The sequence below is a fragment of the Piliocolobus tephrosceles genome, chromosome 7, assembly GCF_002776525.5.
Source record: "Piliocolobus tephrosceles isolate RC106 chromosome 7, ASM277652v3, whole genome shotgun sequence".
In the NCBI taxonomy this organism is placed as follows: domain Eukaryota; kingdom Metazoa; phylum Chordata; class Mammalia; order Primates; family Cercopithecidae; genus Piliocolobus; species Piliocolobus tephrosceles.
This window is the reverse complement of record NC_045440.1, coordinates 82,157,849-82,167,096: the sequence shown is the minus strand read 5'-3', so window position 1 is coordinate 82,167,096 and position 9,248 is coordinate 82,157,849. Positions and strand designations below refer to the sequence as shown.

The 9,248-nt window shown below is 38.4% G+C and overlaps 1 long non-coding RNA gene across 2 annotated transcripts in view; it reads right to left on the bottom strand.

Moving 5' to 3' along the window:
• Positions 1-1,479: 1,479 nt before the first annotated feature.
• The window catches only part of LOC111553160, a 79,609-nt gene continuing 71,840 nt past the window's right edge, over positions 1,480-9,248 (bottom strand). For both annotated transcript variants that reach the window (XR_002734831.2, XR_002734832.2), the window contains one exon: positions 1,480-1,725. This is a non-coding gene — a long non-coding RNA (uncharacterized LOC111553160). The remainder of the gene's footprint in view (positions 1,726-9,248) is intronic.

Here is a 9,248-nt window from a genome sequence, read left to right as displayed (position 1 = left end):
AAAGGGTGAATCCTTCCCCACTTTTGCTCTCCTTTGGCTCTTCTGCCACACAGAGACCAGTGTTTCTTCCCTCGAGAGGATGCAGCATTTAAGGCGCCATCTTGGAAGCAAAGACTGGGCACTTACCAGACAAAGAAGCTGCCGTCACCTTCTTGTTAGACTTCCTAGCTTCCAGAACTGACATAAATAAATCTCTGTTCTTTGTAAATTACCCAGTCTCAGGTGTTCCGCTATAGCAACGCAAAGTGGGCTGAGACAGTGATGACAGCCCTTTTCTTGATGCTAAATAAAAGTATCTTTTAGATTGCAACAGAAGAAAGTTATTCAAGAAAAATATTAACAGGTAAATTCATTCAGACCCCTAATCTACAATGTTCCTTAGCCATAGGTATAGACAAATACATGATAATTTTTTTAAAAATATGAAACAGCTCTATTTCTTTTTGGATACAGGTCTGAGCAGGACATGGGTTCTTAGCTTATTATCCTTTGGGCTGGCTCAGGACAAGGAACAGGATCTGGATAGTAGCACTAAATTCTCTTGAGCAAAGGTTTATGAACTACCTAATAAGACGAGGTATCCAATATTCAAAGATGAAAATTTGGTCCTGCTCCCCGGTGGACAGTAGGCATCAAAACTAGATTGACTTCCTATTTTCCACCTGTGCTACACAGAGTAGGCTTACTGCTTTACAAACAAACACAAAATGTGCATTCAGTTTTCTAACGTTGCAGTCCAATGTTGAGTTTCCTTTCCAGGCAGCTTTCTGCCACATCTTTCATGGACTGAGGCTTCTTCCATTGTGGCTCCTCCCTTCTGATCTTCTTGTCCTCTCCAGTAAATCACAAGAGGGAAAGGGGCACATGTAGACTTGTGGGCAAGTTTTTGTGAGACAGTCTTAGAGAAGAAACACATTTCTTCCCACATTCCATTAGCTAACTCAGTCACGTGGCCACAGTGAATAGGAATGGAGGGTGGGAAAAGTTGACAGTTTTGTGCCTAGGAAGAAAAGGAAATGAGTCATGGAGGACACATCACAGATGGGACACTGATTTGTTATTTCAAAATATGAAAATCAGTCAGGTACAGTGGCTTACAGCTGTAATCCCAGCACTTTGGGAAGCCGAGGCAGGAGACTTTCTTGAGCCCAGGAGTTTGTGACTAGCCTGGGCAACACTGCGAGACCCTGACTCTACAAAAAATAACAATTAAAAAAATAGCTCAGTATAGTGGTGTGGGCCAGTAGTCCCAGCTACTTGGGAGGCTGAACCCAAGAAGTCAAGGCTGCGGTGAACCATGATTATGCCACTGTACTCTAGCCTGAGTGACAGAGTGAGACCCTGTCTCAAAAAAAAAAAAAAAAAAAAATCAGAAAACATGGAAATCTGTTGGTGGCAGAATCTTCATGGACTTGCCAAGATTTTACATATTACTATTGACTTTGTAGTTTTAATATTTATAAGGAAACATCACCCAGCCAAAGAAAATAAATAGAAACAAAAAACTATCTTGAGATGTTCATAAGAAGCTTTGAAATAGAATCTTCGAAATAGAATCTTTGAATTCTTTTTTCAGTTCCTCATCATTTATTATGTTAAGAAAAAGTCAAGCATCCCTTATTTTTAAAATATTAATTTTCAGGAGGCTTCCATTTCTGGATTCTATATAAGCCCAATATCTCCAGTTTTTGCTGGCTCTCTACTCTTCACAGGGAATCAGTCTTCCTGGAAGAGAAAAAACAGAAGTACCCATAAATGTGGTGTGATGAAGGAAGAAATTCATCAACAAGATTATCTTAAGTGACTCTAGGCAAGGAAGGAAGATGGTGGATAGGAGATAAGGCTAATGTGCACTTCCCACATGTATGGACAGAACAGCATGTAGAGACTCACACCATGAACTTTTGCTCAAAGAACCACCACAGGAATATACCGTAAAATACAAACAAATTCACAGATCCTTTGAAAGAAGCAGCATGCTGCTGCAAATTACATGACACAGGGAAAAACTATGAGTTCCCAAAGTGTGAGAGGGGGAAACCCTGCCTCTGAACACACATCCTCACTGGGGAACCTGAAAATCCAGATCACAGGAGAAAGAGTTAAACTCATCTAGAGCTAAAAAGGATTTAGGGAGCCACACGAAACATAAAAGTAGAAGCAGCTGCAGAAAGAGCCTTGTAGGCAGTCCTAGTCCCCAGCTCAAGCCCAGGGAAGCCATCCCTGACTATATTTCACAGGGGCCCTTGGGGCAGGAAGCCAACAGAATTTGGGAGGAGTCACAGGTGAAAGAAGCTCTCAATTGAGCTTCCTAATAATTTTTGAATAGGCACAAATTTTCTTGAGCAGAATCCAGGGGGTGAACGAGAACTGCTACATATACAAGCACAGGAGCTACTGCTGACATCATGGGCAGACAGGTAGGGGCAAGGCCCAAAAGTCATGCCTGCTTCCTCAGTGAGGAAGCATATAGCCTGGAGCAAGGTCTGAGTCCCATGCCCAGGCTGCCTGGATCTAAACTTCGTGCTGTTAGTGGGACAGTGAGGGAGTGAGACCAGCTTCACCAACTGTGTGGGAGCTGAGTGAGGTCTATTGCTACCAGCTTTCCCCCACTTCCTTAGTGAACTATATGGCCCAGCAGAGACAGTCATAAACCCTTCTGGAACATAACCCCATTGACCTGAGAACCACCTTCCCATCCCCCACAGTGGTTGCAGCAAGCCCTGCACAAGGACAGTCTAAGCTCAGACCCAACTAATGCTGACCCCACCCAGTGATATTTCCCTATCCACCTAGTAGCCAAACACAAAAGACATAAACTCTTAGGAGCTGTACAGCCCGTCCCATTGAGAAACCCAAATACCTACCCTGCCCAACTTAGGGCAAGCTTACATCCCCCTTCTGCTACCACAGCTGGTGCTTTCTTGAAAGCACCACCTCCTGGCTGGAGGCCAACCAACTCAGGTCATTACAACAACTCATGACAGAATAACCCTGCTCCCAGAAAGGAGAAAACTACAGCTAATTCCACTGCCTGCAGCATCCTGGATCATCAGAGGTCCTGAGTCTGTCCACATGACTACTTCACTGCTGGCATAGCCAGTATTCAAGAAAGCCAGCACACTAAACATATCTACAACCAAGGACTCACACAGAGTTTACTTCAGTTTCCTGCCACCTCCACCAGAGCAAGTGCTGGTATCCAGGGCACATCTGAAGACAGATCACATCACAGGACTCTTTGCAGACATTCCCCAGCACCAGCCCAGAGCCTAGTAACCTCATTGGGTGACTACACCCAGAAGAGCAATAACAATCACTGCAGTCTGGCTCTCAGGAAACCCCATCCCTAGGGGAAGTGGGAGAGCACAATATCAAAGGGTCACCCCATGGGATATAGGAATCTGAACAGCAGCCCTTGAATTCCAGATCTTTCCACTGAAATAGTCTACCCGAATGAGAAGAAACCAGGAAAGGAATTCTGGTAGTATGACAAAACAAGGTTTTATAACAGCCCCCAAAAGATCACACTAGCTCCTGAGCAATGGATCCAAACCAAAAAGAAAGCTCTGAATTGCCAGATAAAGAATTCAGAAGGTTGATTACTAAGATACTCAAGGAGATACTAGAGAAAAGTGAAAAACAACTTAAATACATTTTAAAAACAATATGGTATATGGATGAAAAATTATCCAGAGAATTAGATGTCATAAAGAAAAAACAATCACAACTTCTGGAAATGAAGAACATATTTAGAGATATATAAAATGCACTGAAAAGTTTCAACAATAGGCTAGACAAAACAGAAGAAAGAACTTCAGAGCTTGAAGACCAGACTTTCAAATTAACCCAATCCAACAAAGACAACGAAAAAAGAATTTTAAAAAATGAACAAAGCCTCCGAGAAATTTGGGATTACATTAAATGACTAAACTTAAAATAATTGGTGTTCCTGAGGAAGAAGAGAAACCTAAAAGTTTGGAAAACTCATTTGAGGATATAATTGAGAAAAACTTCCTGGCCTTGTTAGAGACCTAGACATCCAAATAAAAGAAGCTCAAAGAACACCTGGCAAATTAATCACAAAAAGATCATCACCTAGGATAGGAGTCATCAGGTTAACTAAAGTCAAGGCAAATGAAAGAACGTTAAGAGTTGTGAGGCAAAAGCATCAGGCAATCTATAAAGGAAAACCTATCAGATAAGTAGCAGACTTCTCAGTAAAAACCCTACAAGCCAGAAGGGATTGGGGTCCTATCTTTAGCCTCCTCAAACATAATAATTGTCAGCCAAGTATTTTGTATCTAGTAACACTAAGCTTTATAAACGAAGGAGAAAGAAAATCTTTTTCAGACAAACGAATGCTGAGAGAATTCACCACTATCAAGCCAACACTACAAGAAATGCTAAAAGGAGTTCTAAATCTTGAAACAAAACCTTGAAATACACCAAAATAGAATCTTTTTTTTTTTTTTTTTTTGAGACAGAGTCTCACTCTGCCACCCAGGCTGGAGTGCAGTGGTGTGATCTCAGCTCACTGCAACCTCCGCCTCCTGGATTCAAGTGATTCTCATGCCTCAGCCTCCCGAGTAGTTGGGGCTACAGGCACTCAGCACCATGCCCAGCTGATTTTTTTTTTTTTTTTGTATTTTTAGTACAGCCTATAAAACAATAACACAATAAAAAAAAGGTATTCAGGCAATCAGGCAACAACTAGCATGATAAATAAAACAGTACCTCACACATCAATACTAACATTAAATGTAAATGGCCTAAATGCTCCACTTAAAAGATACAGAATGGGTTAAAAATCCACAAACCAAGTATCTGCTGTCTTCAAGAGACTCAAGTAACACATAAGGGCTCACATAAACTTAAGGTAAAAAGGTGAAAAAAGATATTCCATGCAAATGGATACCAAAATCCAGCAAGAGTAGCTATTCTTATATCAGACAAAACAGACTTTAAAGCAACAGCAGTTAAAAATGACCAAGAGGGACATTATATAATAATAAAAGGACTAGTCTAACAGGAAAATATCACAATCCTAAATATATATGCATCTAAAGCTGGAGCTCCCAAATTTGTAAAACAATTACTACTGGACCTAAGAAATGGCATAGATGTCAACACGATAATAGTGGGGGACTTCAATAGTCCACAGACAGCACTGGACAGATCACCAAGACAGAAAGTCAAGGAAGAAACAATGGAGTTAAACTATACCCTACAACAAATGGACTTAACAGATATTTACAGAACATTCAACTCAACAACTGCAGAATACACATTTTTTTCATCAGCACATGAAACATTCTCCAAGATAGATCATATGATAGGCCACCAAACAAGTCTCAATAAATTTAAGAAAATAAAAAATATATCAAGTACCCTCTCTGACCACAGTGGATTAAAACTGGAAATTAACTCCAAAATGAACACTTAAAACTATACAAATACATGGAAATTAAATAATCTGCTCTTGAAATATCTTTAGGTCAACAATGAAGTCAATATGGAAATTTAAAAATTCTTTGAACTGAATGATAGTAGTGACATAGCTTATCAAAACCTCTGGGATACGGCAAAAGTGATGCTAAGAGGAAAGTTCATAACATTAAAGGAATACATTAAAAAGTCTAATAAAGCATAAATATGCAATCTAAGGTCACACTTCAAGGAACTAGAGAAACAAGAACAAACCAAATCCAAACCCAGCAGAAGAAAAGAAATAACAAAGATCAGAGCAGAACTAAATGAAACTGAAACAAACAAACAAAAAATGTACACAAGATAAATAAAGCAAAAAGCTGGTTCTTTGAAAGGATAAACAAAATTAATAGAGCATTAGAGAGATTAAGAAAAGAAGAAAGGAGATCCAAACAAACTCAATTAGAAATGAAATGGGAGATACTATAACTGATATCACAGAAATACAAAAGATCATTCAAGTCTACTATGAACACTTTTATGTGCACAATCCAGAAAATCTAGAGATGGATAAATTAGTGGAAATATATGGCCCTCCTAGATTAAATCAGGAAGAAATAGGAACTCTGAACAGACCAATAACAAGTGGCTAGATTGAAACAGTAATTTTAAAAAAATTGCCAAGAAAAAAAGTTCAGGACCAGATGGATTCACAGCTGAATTCTACCAGACATTCGAAGAAGAATTGGTACCAATCTTACTGAAACTATTCCAAAAGAGGGAATCCTCCTGAAATCATTCTATGAAGCCAGTATTTACCCTAATACCAAAACCAAAAGAGGACATAACAAAAAAAAAAAAAACTACAGACCAATATTCTTGAGGCACATAGATGTAAAAATTCTCAACAAAATAGTAGCTAACTGAATCCAACAGCAAATCAAAAAGATAGTCCACCATGTTCAAGTAGGTTTCATACTAGGGATGCAGAGATGCTTTAACACATGCAAGTCAATGAATGTGATATCTCACATAAACAGAATTAAAAACAGAAATCACATGATAATCTCAATAGATGCAGAAATGGCATTTGACAAAATCCAGCATCCTTTATGATTAAAACCCTCAGCAGGGCTGGGTGCAGTGGCTCACACCTGTAATCACAGTACTTTGGGAAGCCAAGGTAGTGGATCACCTGAGGTCAGGAGTTCAAGACCAGTCTGGCCAACATGCTGAAATCCTGCCTATACTAAAATTGCAAAAATTAGCTGGGCATGGTGGTGGGCATCTGTAATCCCAGCTTCTCAGGAGGCTGAGGTAGAAGAATCACTTGAGCCTAGGAGACAGAGGTTGCAGTGAACTGAGATCACTTCCCCTGCATATCAGCCTGGGTGACCGAGTAAGACTCCATCTCAAAAAATAAACAAAGCCTTCAGCAAAATTGGCATAGAAGGGACATACCTCAAGGTAATAAAAGCCATATATGACAAACCCACAGCTAACATTATACTGAATGGGAAAAAGTTGAAAGCATTCCTCCTGAGAACTGGAACAAGATAAGGATGCCCACTTTCACCACTGCTGTTCAATACAGTACTGGAAGTCATAGCCAGAGCAATCAGACCAGAGAACGAAAGAAAGGTCATCCAAGTAAGTAAAAAAGAAGTCAAACTGTTGCTGATCACCAATGATATGATCATATACTTTAACCCTAAAGACTCATCCAAAATCCTCCTAGATCTGATCAATGAATTCAGTAAAGTTTCAGGATACAAAATCAATGTACACAAATCAGTAGCACTGCTATATGCCAACAGTAACCAAGCTGAGAATCAAATCAAGAACTCAATCCCCTTCACAACAGCTGCAAAAAATAAAATACTTAGGAATATACCTAACCAAGGAGGTGAAAGGCCTCTACAAGAAAAAACTACAAAACACTGCTGAAATAAATCATAGATGACACAAATGGAAACACATCTCATGCTCATGGATAGGTAAAATCAGTATTGTAAAACTGACCATACTACCAAAAGCAATCTATGGATTTGATGTAATTCCCATCAAAATACCATCATTCTTCACAGAACTAGAAAAAAAATCCTGAAATTTATATGGAACCAAAAAAGAGCCCATATAGCCAAAACAAGACTAAGCAAAAAGAACAAATCTGGGAGAATCACATTACCCAACTTCAAATTATACCACAAGGCTATAGTTAGATCCCAGAAATAAAGCCAAATACTTACAGCCAACTGATCTTCAGCAAAGCAAACAAAAACATGAAGTGGGGAAAGGACACCCTATTCAACAAATGATGCTGGGATAATTGGCAAGCCACATGTAGAAGAATGAAACTGGATCCTCATCTCTCACCTTATACAAAAATCAACTCAAGATGGATCAAAGACTTAAATCTAAGACCTGAAACCCTAAAAATTCTAGAAGATAACTTTGCCAAAACTCTTCTAAACATTGGCTTAGGCAAAGAGTTCATGATCAAAAACCCAAAAACAAATGCAACAAAAACAGAAATAAATAGATGGGACCTAATTAAACTAAAAAGCTTCTCTACAGCAAAAGAAATAATCAGTAAAGTAAATAGACAACCCACCAAGAGGGAGAAAATTTCACAATCTATGCATCCAACAAAAACAAATATTCAGAATCTGCAAGGAACTCAAATCAGCAAGAAAAAACAAATAATCCCATCAAAAAGTGGGCAAAACACATGAACAGACAATTCTCAAAAGAAGATATGAAAATGTCCAACAAACATATGAAAAAATGTTCAACATCACTAGTTATCAGGTAAATGTAAATCAAAACCACAATAAGATACCACTTTACTCCTGCAAGAATGGCCATAATAAAAAAATGACAGATGTTGGTGTGGATGTGGTGAAAAGGGAACACTTTTACACTGCTGGTGGGAATGTAAAGTAGTACAATCACTATGGAAAACAGTTTGGAGATTCCTTGAAGAACTAAAAGAAGTACCATTTGATCCAGCAATCTCACTACTGAGTGTCTACTCAGAGAAAAAGAAGTCATTGTATGAAAAAAAAAAACCTTGCACACACATGTTTATAGCAATACAATTCCAAAAATATAGAAGTAGTCTAAATGCCCATCAACCAACGAGTGGATAAAGAAAATGTCATATGCATATTATTCATTTATATATATTTATATAAATAATTACAATAATTTAAATAAATACATATAAATAAATAATGTATAAATAAATATATATAAATAATTTATTTATATATAATATATAAATATATAAATAAATATATATAAATAAATTATATATATATACACACACCATGGAATACTACTCAACCATAAATAGGAATGACAAAATGGCATTTGCAGCAACCTGGATACCACTATTCTAAGTGAAGTAACTCAGGAATGGAAAACCAAACGTCGTTCGTTCTCACTTATAAGTGGGAGCTAAGCTATGAGGACACAGAGGTATAAGAATGATATAATGAACTTTGGGGACATGGGGGAGGGGAGAGGAAGAGGGGGTGAGGGATAAAAGACTACACATTAGATACAGTGTACATTGCTCAGATGACGGGTGCACCAACATCTCAGAAATCAACACTAAAGAACTTATCCGTGTAACCAAACACCACCTGTTCCCCAAAAGCTTTTGAAATAAAAAAATGAAAAGCAATAATATGCCTGCAGTGAAAAGTTACCTTTGTAACCAGACCACCTGAGACAGGTTACAACCAAGATAGCCTGCAGTGAAAAGTTACCTTTGTAACCAGACCACCTGAGACAGGTTACAACCAAGATAG